This window comes from Marmota marmota, unplaced genomic scaffold, assembly GCF_001458135.2.
Source record: "Marmota marmota marmota unplaced genomic scaffold, marMar, whole genome shotgun sequence".
In the NCBI taxonomy this organism is placed as follows: domain Eukaryota; kingdom Metazoa; phylum Chordata; class Mammalia; order Rodentia; family Sciuridae; genus Marmota; species Marmota marmota.
This window is the reverse complement of record NW_025999943.1, coordinates 7,645,974-7,659,540: the sequence shown is the minus strand read 5'-3', so window position 1 is coordinate 7,659,540 and position 13,567 is coordinate 7,645,974. Positions and strand designations below refer to the sequence as shown.

Genomic DNA, 13,567 nt, shown 5'->3' with positions numbered 1-13,567 from the left:
TCTGCCTCTCAGCAGGCCGCTGCTCCTCTTCTGCCTGTGGGTCGCAGGCCCGCCTACCTTGCAGGAGTGATTATGACTTGGTTTTTAAATAATAGGATTTATCTAGAACGGTTTTAGGTTAACATACAAATTGAACAGAGAGTATATAAAAGTTCTCACCCATCCCCTCTGTTTCCTTTTTAAAATGTTTTTATTTGTGCATTATAGTTATGCATAATAGTTGGGTCCAGTTTCCTTTTTTAAACAACCACTTGTCTATTTATTTGCAAGGACTGAACCAGGCTCCTTATGTCATGTAATTCCTTACACAAGCCAAAAATGATTCTGATATTTTTTCCTTTTGATGGCATGGAAGGTTTTGCCATTCATCAGAGTGGTTTGGGGATACGTGAGGGAGGGTTTCAGAGAGAATGAATTTCATTTTGGATGTCCTGAATTTAAGTGCCTTTGAATAATCCAGAAAGGTGTGAAGGTGACAGGGGAGGTATGAATCTGGGCCCCAGAAGCAAGACGTGGGATACAAATATAAAGTAGCAAGGCACCTGTGTGTAATAATGTAAACTGTGGCTGAGAAAGAGATTATCTCAGGAGAACAGGAACAATGGTCCCTTCTTATGACATATTTGCATTAAAAAAATAGCATGCAGAATGTGATGATCAAAGCTAATATATTTATAAGTAATATAAATATTTATAAGTAATATAAATATTTGTAAGTACTCTATATACTAGAATATATAAGTGTTATATATTCCTGTAAATACTTACTATATGTTTTTGTAATTGTGATATGTAAGTACAGTATGTGTCTATGTCATACTATACTGTATACAAGTACTATAATTATTACAAACATTACTTAATAGTTTCCTTACCCCATTTTAACAGTTCCTGATTAATTTATTGACTATTACTTCATAGACCAGTTTTTCATTGTTTTCAACATATTGATGCCATTCTAGTTTTGTAAAACAATGCAACAATATTATATTCCTTTTATAGTCTAAATATCCTGTAGATAATCCTTTCATATGGATATTTGAAAATTTGTAATTTGAGAGATGTGGTATTCTTCAAAGATTTACCCTGAACTCAGTCACTGATATACTTTAAGAAATGAATTCTTAATGTCCTTAACTTGCATTCTTTTGTGTTGGTGTCTATAGTACATAGTCTTTGCTGTGTTTTTGTTTTCCCTTTTTGACCAGCTTAAGGTGATTTGTAATTTACTGTTTCTTTTCCTTTTGTCTTCTTGTATACATCTTGTATATTTCAGTTCATATATGAATATTTCTTCAAACATACAAATTTGTAGACCTAGTAGCACTGACTTTAATTCTTAAAATATTGTTATTTATACTTTTTAAAAATTTTTTGAAAAAATGGACTTTAATGGCTATGGACAACATCCAAAATATTATCTAGAATTTTTCAGTTAAGTCAGAAGCAAAATGAGTAAAACAGATCTTATAAAAGAGGATCTCACATACCTGAATTATGCAATTCAATTTATCATGACTTGATAAAGTTTCTGATAAAGCTATGGAGCAGGTTGGGTAATGTATATGTTGATGAATTAGTTGATTGAATCAAACTCCCATGATGCTTAAAGACACACTGGCCATTTTAAGAGCTGTTGTCTGGTAATTTAGTCTCCAGACACAGTGCCTAGCAGATAAAAGATCAATAAATAAATGAATGATGAGTGAGTAAGTTGCTTGTGTGCAGTGCCTGCTTTCTGGAATTATTTTTGACCTACTTTTGAATTAGCTGCTAATACATGGACTTCTTTTGAACAGTCTCAAAGTTAAGAATAATGCTTGACCGATCATGCTTCTTTTATGAAATGTGTATTCGGTTCCTATGCCTATTTATTAATTGGGTTGTTTGGTTTTTTGGTGTTAAGTTTTTTTTACTTCTTTATATATCCTAGAGATTAATGCTGTATCTGAGGTACAGTTAGCAAAGATTTTCTCCCATTCTGTAGGCTATCTCTTCATGTTCTTGATTGTTTCCTTTGCTGTGAAGAAGCTTTTAAGTCTGATTTCATCCCATTTGTTGATTCTTGATTTTACTTCTTGTGTTTTAGGAGTCTTGTTGAGGAAGTCAGTTCCTCGGCTGACATGATGTACATTTGGCCCTACTTTTTCTTCTCTTAGGTGTAGGGTCTGTGGTCTAATGTCTAAGTCCTTCATCTACTTTGGTTGAGTTTTGTGCAGGATAAGAGGTAGGGGTTTAATTTTATTTTGCTACATATAGATTTCTAAGCAGTTAGAGAAATGCAAATTAAAATTTCACTGAGATTTCATCTCTAATCAGAATGACAATTATCAAGCAACAATAAATGTTGGCAAGGATGTGGGGGAAAAGGTACACTCATACATTGCTGGTGGAACTGCAAATTGGTGCAAATACCCTGAAAAGCAGTATGGAGTTTCCTCAGAAAATCTGGAATGGAACCATCATTTGATCCAATTATCCCACTCCTTGGCATATACCCAGAGGACTTAAAAATCAGCATATTACAGTGACACAGTCACATCAAGGTTCATAGAATATCAATTCACAATTGCTAAATTATGGAACCAGGGCTGGGGATGTAGCTCAAGCAGTAGCGCGCTTGCCTGGCATGCACGGGGTGCTGGGTTCAATCCTCAGCACCACATAAAAATTAAAAATAAATAAATAAATAAATTATGGAACCAAACTAGGTACTCTTCGATAGATGAATGGATAAAGAAAATGTGGTATATATACACAATGGAATATTACTCTGCCAGAAAGAAGAATGAAATTATGGCATTTGCTAATGGATAGAACCAGAGAATATCATGCTAAGTGAAATAAACCAGTCCCCCAAATTCAAAGGCTGTATATTCTTTCTGATATGTGGTTGCTAACTCACAATAAGGGTGAGAGGGTAGGGAAGAATAGAAGTACTTTAGATTAGACAAAGTGGAATGAAGGAAAGGGAGGGGTGTGGGAATAGGAAAGACAGCAGAATGAATTGGACGTTACTTTCCTATATGCATATGTGAATACATGACCAATGTAATTCCATAGTATGTACAACTAGAAGAATGGGAAGTTGTATTACATATATGTATAATATGTCAAAATACATTCTTCTATCAAACATAACTAATAAGAACAAATAAAAAAAGAAAAAAGAATAATGCTTGAAATTTCAAATATATTTCATAAATCCTCAGAGTATATTAATATTGTAGCATAGAATATAATTACTGGGTGCTAGGGGGAAAATTGTATTTAGATAGTGGAGAATATTCAGCCAAATTTTGAATTTAACGTTATTTTACTTTTCAAAAGGTTGAGATACAGCCTTTCAGATAGGGCCATGATTTCCAAGTAAATAAACTTCATTCCCAAACATATGCTTCCCATTCTTTTCATGAATAGTACTAAGTGCAGGCATTATTTTGGAAGCTGTCCTCTATGACTTTTTTCTTAATTACTCTTTTTATTTTTTATTCTATCTTTCATTGTGTATTATCTTTAAAAATTAATGCAGTTTTTAAGTGGTTAAGAATTTTCAATGACAGGATTCTAAACATTTTAATTATCTTTTTAATGTACTTGTCTAAAAGAAGGTACCTCCTAACTTTAAATATAGTTTTAAATTAAGGAAGAGGAAACAAAGTTTGAACTAAATATCTTTTATTAAGTTAATTTTGGTTTGACAGCCTGCAGCTATTATCTAATTATAGAATGCTTCCTAAAAGAGAAACTCATTAGTATGTGACATATTAAGGTACATTCTTCATGTTCAGCACTCCTGTGAAAGGAATCTTTCCAGTAAAGATATACACAGTGTTTTGAACTCACAAGTGCTTTAAATTCACTCAGCTTGCATATTTGACTACAGAAGTGTTTCTTTCAAAGTAAACTGGCAAATCTACCTTTTTTATTTTTTCTTTCTTTCTTTCTTCCTTCCTTCCTTCCTTTCATATTTTTTTTTAAACTGGGGATTGAACACAGAGGCATTTTGCCACTGATCTACATCCCCAGCCCTTTTTATTTATTACTTTGATACAGAATCTTGCTAAATTGCAGAGGGTCTGGTTAAATTGCTGTCCTGGTTTAGATATGAGGTTTCTCCCAAAAGCTCATGTGTAAGACAATGAAAGGAAGTTTAGAGGTTAAATGATTGGGTTATGAGAGCCTTAACCTAATCCCTAATTGTAGTATGTTAATCCACTTAGATGGATTAAGTAGGTGATAACTGTTGGCAGGTAGGATGTGGCTGGAGGAAGTGTGTCCCTGGGGGTGTGCCTTTGGGGTTATATTTTATTCCTGGTGAGCAACGCTATCTGCTTTCTGATTGTTCTGTTCTGAGCTACTTGTCTCCTCCACACCCTTCTGCCATGATATTCTTCTGCCTCACCTTGAGCCCCAAACAATGAAGTCAGCAATCTGTGGACTGAGACCTCTAAAACCATGAGACCCACATAAACTTTCCCTCCTTTAAAATTGTTCTTGTCAGGCGCCCTAAACATACATCAGAGAAAAGATGGCCTCTTCAACATATGGTGCAGGGGAAACTGGAAATCCATATGTAGCAAAATGAAATTAAACCCCTCTCTCTCACCCTTGCACAAGCCTGAACTCAAAGTGGATCAAGGACGTAGGCAGGAGATCAGAGACCCTACTCCTAATAGAAGAAAAAGCAGACCCGACTTTTCGCCATGTCAGCCTAGGAACTGTCTTCCTGAACAAGACTCCTAAAATACAAGAAGTAAAATCAAGAATCAACAAATGGGATGGAATCAGACTAAAAAGCTTCTTCACAGCAAAGGAAACAATCAAGAACATGAGGAGAGAGCCTACAGAATTGGAGAACATCTTTGCTAACTGCACCTCAGATAGAGGATTAATCTCCAGATTATAAATATATAAAGAACTCAAAAAACACCAAAACCCAAACAACCCTGTTAATAAAGGGCAAAGGACCTCAACAGGCACTTCATAGAAGAAGAAATATGATCAATCTACAAATATATAAAAAATATTCAACATCTCTAGCAATTAGAGAAATGCAAATTAAAATCACTTTTTATTCTCTTACCTTATCTTAATTTTAAATGACTTTTTAATTTTATAAATATAAAAATCAAGTGTATACTACCTTAAAATTCCTTTAAAAGGGAGTCAAACAGAAAAGTCAAAACAATCTAAAATAAATTCCATATAAATGTCATGGTCTCCCAAAATAAAACATAAGTAATAAATAAATTTTTAAAAAATTGTTGTGAGTTCCTTTGGTCACAGCAATGAAAAATCTGGCTAAAACAGTTGCTGAGGCTGATCTCAAACTCCTGCCTCAGGCTCACCAAGTCACTGAGATTATAGTGATGCACCACAGCACCCAGTTCCAAAGCTTCACTTAAATACAAATTTTAAACTTCAAACAAATGTAGCACCAATAGGTTAGTCATGTAGTTGGAGCTTCCATGGGATTTAGAAATACATGAAATATCTTAACAGTAAAAAGTATACATTATATTCACATATGTCTTAATAGGCTATGAAGCAGATTAAAATGATAATGTATTAAGTCTCTATGATTTTATAGGAGATATTAATTTATGTTTAAAAGTATGCCAAGCCAGGCATGGTGGCACATGCCTGTAAACCCAGGAACTTGGGAGGCTGAGGCATGAGGATTGAGAGTTCAAAGCCAGCCTCAACAATTTAGCGAGGCACTTAGTAACTCAATGAGACCCTGTCTCTAAATAAAATACAAAAAAGGGATGAGTATGTGGCTCATTGGTTAAGTGTCCCTGGATTCAATCCTCAGTATCAAAAAAAAAAGTATGCCAAGATACTTCTACTTCCAGGAAAATGAAGACTTATTTTTCTTATTCCTTCCATTAAGTATGATTGAAAATTTTGGACAAGTATAAAACAAACACAAGAGGACTTTGAAAGGCAGAAAGGTCTATTTGGACTCCAGGACCTGAGGCCTGATACAGTCTTGTTTCTATGATGTTCTTTCTGCCTCATGTTTTCCAGACTTGGAACTGAAACAGACAATTCCAATAGGTTATGTACCGTGTGGTTCCACCTAAAACTTTCTTGAAATGACAGAGGTACTCATTAGTGGTTGCCAGGATCTAAGGAGGGTTTGGAAGGGGACAGAGGAGCTAGTGTGGCTATGAGAGAGCATTGTAGTTACTTTTTAATGAACCAGTTTGACTGAGTTAAGGGATGTTCAAGTGGTGAAGCCTTTTATCTTGGTGTGTCTGTGAAGATGCTTCTGAAATAGATTAGCATTTGATCAGTAGACAGTAAGGACAATCCATCCTCCTCACTGTGGACAGACACCACCCAATTCATTGATAGCTCTGACTCTGATAGCACCCATAGAACAAAAAGGTGGACAAAGGATGAATTCTTTCTGTTTTGGAGCTGCAACATTCATCTTCATTTGCCTTTGATCATCTGAATTCTTGGTTCTCTGACCTTTGGCTTCCCACTAAATTACTAATCTCCTGGTTTCCAGCTTCCAGATAGCATATTGTGGAACTTCTGGAGCTCTGGAATTTGGAATCTCATGATCAATTCCTATAATTTGTCTCCTCCCCTCCCTCTCTTTACACACACACACACACACACACACACACACACACACACACACACAATTGGTTCTATTTCTCTGGAAATAATGGAAATGTACTACAATTTGTTACTATTGGGAGAAACTATGTAGTAAGTACAGGAGATCTCACTGTGTTATTTCCTACAATTGCACATGAGTCTGTATTTATATTAAAATTAAATATTGTAATATGCCAAAATTTAACATATTTCTTGAATGGAATCAGATACCAAAATTTCTAGCACAAAGAAAAATTTCCCACTTCTACTGATTCCTTTACGTTTCTCTTTTATGAACTTTCAAACAAATACCTCCAAGGTTTTCCCTATATTTGAAGTGCATGGGAGATAGGCAGAGATTTTGGGGTCTTAGAAACTAGGAAGACTATATTTTAAGATCACTCATTCAATTTTATTTAAGACTTAGGACACACTATCTGGCCAAATTCTTTAGGACATTTTTCAAATCCTGAGTCTCAGCTGTTCATCTTTCCTTCCAGAATTAGTTTGGAGCAGTCTGTGAAAGGCACACACAGAGTCAGCTATTACAATAAGGATGGAGGAGAAGATAATGCAGTAAAAAATCCAAGCTGTTTTATTTTTGTCTGTTTGTTTTTGAGCCAGAGCAGTGGGTAAAATTGAAGAAGAATTTACTCTCAGTTTTCTTGTATCTTGGGGCACTACAAGGAATTACATAGCTTTTATTATGAAATAAAATTGATGATAAATGAGTATGTTAGGTTATAGAGAGACAGAAACTTTATACTAGGAATGAATTTTGAGAGTCATTTATTGGGCAGCTCTAATTTAGTGAACCTTAATCATAAAGTTAATCTTTTTTAAAACCAAGAAACAAACAAAGAAACATAAACAAAATAAAATGCTGAAAATGTTCCTAGAGAGTAGATTTGAGGTGTTCTTCCCACAGACACATGAAAGGTAACTGTGAGGTCATGGAAATGTTAGTGCTCTTGACTATAGCAGCATTAAGTTTTATACCTTAAGTGTATACAATAAAAATAAATTAACAAATAAACTAGGAAAAACACTAAAAAAACATAAATAAGTGACAAGGCTATAACATTAATTCTGGCCCATGGGATTCTTCTCATTGTGGATAGAATAGAGAAGGTCCAGACTGAGTCCCAGATTCAGGGTATCAGTTTTCTGGTTGTAACCTGGACTCACATCTCAGACCATATGCTGGACTCTGTCCTTCCTGTCACCTCCACAGCACAGTGCTTCCCCTAAATATGAGGTCCTCTTCATAGATCTCCTGCTTTCATATATCCCTCATACCAGTTCTTTTTAACACTGGGTCCTTCTGGAGTCATCATTGTCTGTACGAATTTCCAGATACCCAGGTTATGTCCACCTCCATAATTCCAACTAGTAGAGTTTCTATAGCACCAGTGCATGAGACCTAAAAATATATTGTATTATTTTTCCATGCATATAAATTTTATATTCCCAATTAAATCCTATATGTGTTGGGAGAAGGATATATACACTAGTATTAGTCTACTTTCTATTACTATAATGAAATACCCGAGATTGAATACTTTATAAGGAAAAGTAGCTTATCGTTTTGGAAGCTATAAGTCCATACAGCATGGTGCTAGCTCTTAGAAAGGCTCCCTGTCATTGTGCACACACAAGAGGGAGAAACTCCATTGTGAAACAGAAAGCCAGAGATAAAAGAGATTCACTATTTTATCACAACTTTTGAGAGGGAACTAACCAGGATCCCATACAAACATATCAATTCCTTCTGAGGGTAGTGCCCAATGATCCAATCACCTTGCACTAGGACCCGTGTCATAAAGATTGAACCTCCTAACTTTGCTACCCTGTAAACCAAGCCTCCAATAGAAGAAACCTTGGGGACAAACTCAACCCAAGTCAAGTCACAGAAACACTTGTCTACTGAACTATCTCTGCTTATAGATACAGACTCTGGAGTAAGTCTAAATGAATTCCTTGCTCTGCCATTTGCTAATTATGCAAATGAAAAACTGTTCTTGGAAAAATTGCTTAATTTTTCAATGTCTTTGTGCCTCATCTGTGTGGATGGATGTAGGAATAATTGGTCCTATACCTCAGAATTGAATAAACCTAAACATGCACAGCTCAGCGCAGCACCTAGTCCATTGTGAAGTCTCAATGAGGATTACCTATTATCATCTCTTCTCCGCATTAGTCAGCAGGGTGTGGGAGAATCTTTATTAAGCTTTATGTAATTAAAGGTATATCATAGAGATGGAGGCTGTTCACCCAAACATATGTTCTTTTTTACTTTCTGGGTCTTCAGCTGAACCCTATTTTTCTATTTTTTTTTTTCTGGGATTGAGCATTTACCAATAGAATGTAGAGGCGGTGACTAGTGCCATTTCAGGCCTGACTCATCAAAATTTCCCAATTGTCATTTATGCTTCAGAAATGACTGGAACTGAGATGATATGAGACATGCCTAGAAGCTACGTATTACAGGTGGCAGAAACATTATCATCTTAGTTACCACAACAAAGTGATTATTTTAGTCAGCTTTTTCACTGCTGTGACTTAAAAGAACTGACAAAAACAATTTTAGGAGGAAAAGTGTATTCTGGGACTCATGGTTTCAGAAGTCTCAGTCCATAGACAGCCAGCTCCAGACCTTGGGGCTTAAGATGAGTACATCATGGTGGAAGGGTTTGATGGAGAGAAATGGCTCACATGATGGTCAGGAAGCAGAGAGACTAAGCCCAGATCATCAAATATAGACCCCAAAGGCATGTCCTTAATGACCCACTTCCTCCAACCACACCCTAACTGCCTTCAGTTACCACCCAGTTAATCTCTATAAGGGGATTGATTTACCAATTGGGTTAAGACTCTCATAACCCAATCATTTCACCTATAAATGTTCTTGCATTGTCTCACACATTAATTTTTAAGGGACACCTAATGTCTAAACCACAAGAGTTACTGTTCACCTGGTTACCTATATCATGTTGAAAAAATAAACTGCCATGTAGTAAATCCATAATGCACATCTTGGGTCTGTTTGTTATAGCAGCTGAAGAAGCAGCTTGGCATAACTAAATGCCTCTCTCTTGGGATATCCATCTATTTGTCCTCTTCTTTGCGCCTTGTATTTAGACAACTGCTTGTACCCTCTATCCATGACATCTTTCTATGCAAGGCAAATCTCATAGTATTCTAGTTGTATTTGAGTTTAACTCTATTAAATATGATCACCTAATTTGTATTTTTTGTTGTACAACCTCTGTTTTAAGTCAAAGCAACTCAAAGCTCAAACACTACCTCCAAAATTTGTTTAGCATTTCTCAAATTACTTGATGGTAAGAGAAACGTATGTATTTGTATATGTACTTGTATGTTTGTGACTTGGTCATGAGGTTTTTTTAATACAAAGTAGTAGAGAAGTGTGTGTGTATGTGTGTGTATAATACAAAGTAGTAAAGAAGTATGTGTGTGTGTATCTGTGTGTGAGTGAGTGTATGGAGAGAGGGAGAGAGAGAGAGAGAGAGAGAGAGAGAGAGAGAGAGAGAAAACATAAGTCTCCTAGCACAGAGTTGGATGAATTCAATAAAATGTAAATTTGCAGATGAAGAATAAAAACTATGCTATCTTCCCTCATCTCCCCTAGCTGAAGTGTTCTCTGAGATAACAGAAGATCGTAGATTGGACGAGGCAGGTGCTCCAGAATGTTCTCTGTTCTTGAAAGCAAACTTACTTGCTTATTTATTTCTCTTGATGCTCTACTTTGTTCCTTCAATAGGCTTGGGTTTATTTGAGGTGGTGGGAATATAAAGAAGCATCAGTGCATGTGATATCCTCAGGGAAGTTGTGGGTACATCTACTCATTTTGGGATTTCACTGAAGAAACTGCCTAAAAGTCAATTTATGGAGCATTTCTATCTGGGTTTGAGATTTTGAAATAAGAAAGAAGTGTAGAAAAAGCCCTCGGAATCATGCACAGTGAGCAAAAGTAAGTTCTTCTCAGAAAAAAAGAAACAAAAAGCTTGGGTTAGCATCAGAAGTGGATCTTTCCTTAAGAGATAGAAATTTGGGATCCCATCCAGCCCCACTGTGGTTTGGGAACTGAACTCGCTGTCCCTTAGAAGTGGAGTTACATGAGTTGTTTCTGTGAGCACCTGGAGTATAATGAAGTGGCCCTAGGACTGCTGCCAATGACTCAGTCCTACCATGTTGGGGTAAACCATGCACTCTGTGGCTGCAAATTCTGGGATGGCTGCCATGGTGTGAACAGGACAGTATCTTGGTCCAAAGGTGTGTTCTGTTGCTTGTGCTTTTTGGAAGATGAACCATCAGCAGCCACCAAAGCAAAGGTTGAGCAACAGCTTTCCTCTTTTTCCCAACTTCCCTTCAGAGCAGCTCCACCCAAATTTTGCAGATGATAGTATTTGTGGGATGACTTTGCACATGGCCACATCAGGGCAAATTTGTGCATTCATGAGTTCCTGTTTGGTAGCTGACGGTGCTGAGGAGAAAGAGAAGCGTCCTGATAGTAAGGACAAATCTAGAAACAAAGCATGACTTTGCTAATTTTTTGAGGGTTGACCGCAGTTTCACAGTTTGTCCTTCATTTGGTTAGTATTCTCCATATGACACAGCAATTTTCAGCCATCTAAACATTGTTTTAGAATTTCTAGTGCCATTTAAAATTGCTAAAATCATAAGACTAAAGCTTGATGTCTCCTGATCTGGAGACAAGTCAAGTACTAGCTGCAGAGGAACTTTTTTAAAAATTCAGCAACTTGGTCATGAGGTTTTTATAATACAAAGTAGTAGAGAAGTGTGTGTGTGTGTGTGTGTGTGTGTGTGTGTGTTTGTGTGTGTGTGTATGTATGGAGACAGAGAGAGAAAGAGAGAGAGAGAAAGAGTGGCAATCTTGTTTACAACCTAAGTTTGGATGTGCATTTCTTCTTTAATAATCCTTTCAATTTTCTCCTTGGGAATTGTCTGAAGGAAATAAAAACAATCCCACAAAATATGATGTATAAGCATGTGCATCTCAACACTTTTTATAAGAGTTCTCAAGGGGTAAAAATCTAAGATGCCTACAATACAATACTGGTTAAAATAATCATATTAGATTTACGAAATAAAAGGTTTAGGATCAATGTAGCCTAATAGCTCTTTGCAAAAATCAATTTTTAGAAGCATTTTAAATGGAGAAAATGGTAGCAAACCAAAACTATATATGAAATGGTAAAATGTTATAAACACATAATAGAATGTTTATAAAAATATAATTGTATAAAGGTTCTTTATGTTATCAAAGAAAATGTTATCCCAGTGGTAGCAATGCTTATCACTTCATGGTAGGATTATAGATTTTCTTCCTTGTATACAGTGTGTGTGTTCATGAACATGGTACTTCTGCCATAATGATAAAGTTATATTAAAATATTATAGATTTCAGGGTAAGGGGGAAGCCTTAAGCTATAGAACACAAGCTCTTCCACCCAGTAAGTAACAAAGTGAATCAAATATCAATGAATAAAAGCATAAAGTTTACCCAACAGCCAAACAAGAAAAGGGGAACAACCACATGCCATCAAGTTTAAAGTAGGGTAGTAGAGTCAAAATCACAGTCTGGCCTGGAGCTGAGTGCAGTGACTCCTCTCTTCACCCCAATCCAGTAGCATACAACAGTTGAATCAACAGAATGCTCAGCATTCTCATTGAATCTGTCTCCATGACCACCAGACTAGATAGAAACAAGTGAACTAAAGATTCTTGGATGAGAAAATTATTTTGGGAGGAGTCAAGGACAAATCCGATAGAGATTTGTCAGCAACAGAGCCAACGGAAATGAACCAAAAAAAATCCTCTGGAGAGGCTTGAGATTTTCCAGGACTTCTTGATGAATTTTGGAAAAAATTTAAAGCCCCAATAGACTTCCTTTCAGTACTCAGATCTTTTTCCAATGATGTAAAATGATACGTACACGACATTTAAGAAAATCCCCAAAGAGAGAGCCAGGCTGGTGACCTACCTCTTCATTTCCACTTTGCTCCTGCAATGCTTTCCAGTAACTTCAGGCTACAGAAAAGCAAAGTAATGATTCAGCTCAGACTTCAAGGTGGCCAGGTAGTTTAGAAGGAAAAACAAGTTCTAAATTCAGGAGGGTGGGTATCAAGAAAGAAACTAACATAAAACCTAGATATAGATTTGGATAGAGTTACTCATATCAGCCAGAAAGTAGATGCAGATTACACTACGTTAAAAAAAAAGAAGAAGAAGAATTAGAAGAAGAAGGAAGGAAGGAAGGAAGGAAGGAAGGAAGGAAGGAAGGAAGAAGGAAGGAAGGAAGGAAGGAAATCCCATAGGACAAATTCTGGAAAAATATGTGCTCTGAGGATCAAATACAATTTCCTTTCAAGAAAATTTTAGTAATAGTTTAGTAATAGTTTAAATAATTTAGTAATAGTTTAAGTTGAAAAATAAAAGGTGTTTTTGGTGAACTGAGTATATAACAACAGTATTACAGAAATATTATATGAAAAACACCATGAAACAGAATAGTGGTTGAATACCAAATTGCTGTTCTAGAAAGAATTAAAATAAACAGAGAGATTGTTAAGGAAAAAGACAAAAGTTAGGAAGAGGATGATTAATTTAAAGTCAAAGATAATTCAAAATTTCGGTAAATGAAATATAAACACCATTCAAAGGAACTATAGAATAAGATTTTTTTCTCCCTGAAATGCACAGAGAACTAAATCTGTAAGATTTGAATAAAGATAGTATGTTTTAGGAAACTTACATAATCATTGTTATCATCATCAGGCAACTTACACTGAACAAAATTTTATTTAATTTGTTGAATTTCAAGGATAGAGAAACTTTCAGGCATTAGACAAATAAATCAAGTCATTTAAGAGTAAAAGTAAAAAATAGGCAGTGGTTTGGTTTC

At 35.8% G+C, this 13,567-nt stretch overlaps 1 pseudogene; it reads right to left on the bottom strand.

Moving 5' to 3' along the window:
• The window catches only part of LOC107153744, a 65,215-nt pseudogene extending 54,332 nt beyond the window's left edge, over nucleotides 1-10,883 (bottom strand).
• Nucleotides 10,884-13,567: the final 2,684 nt, after the last annotated feature.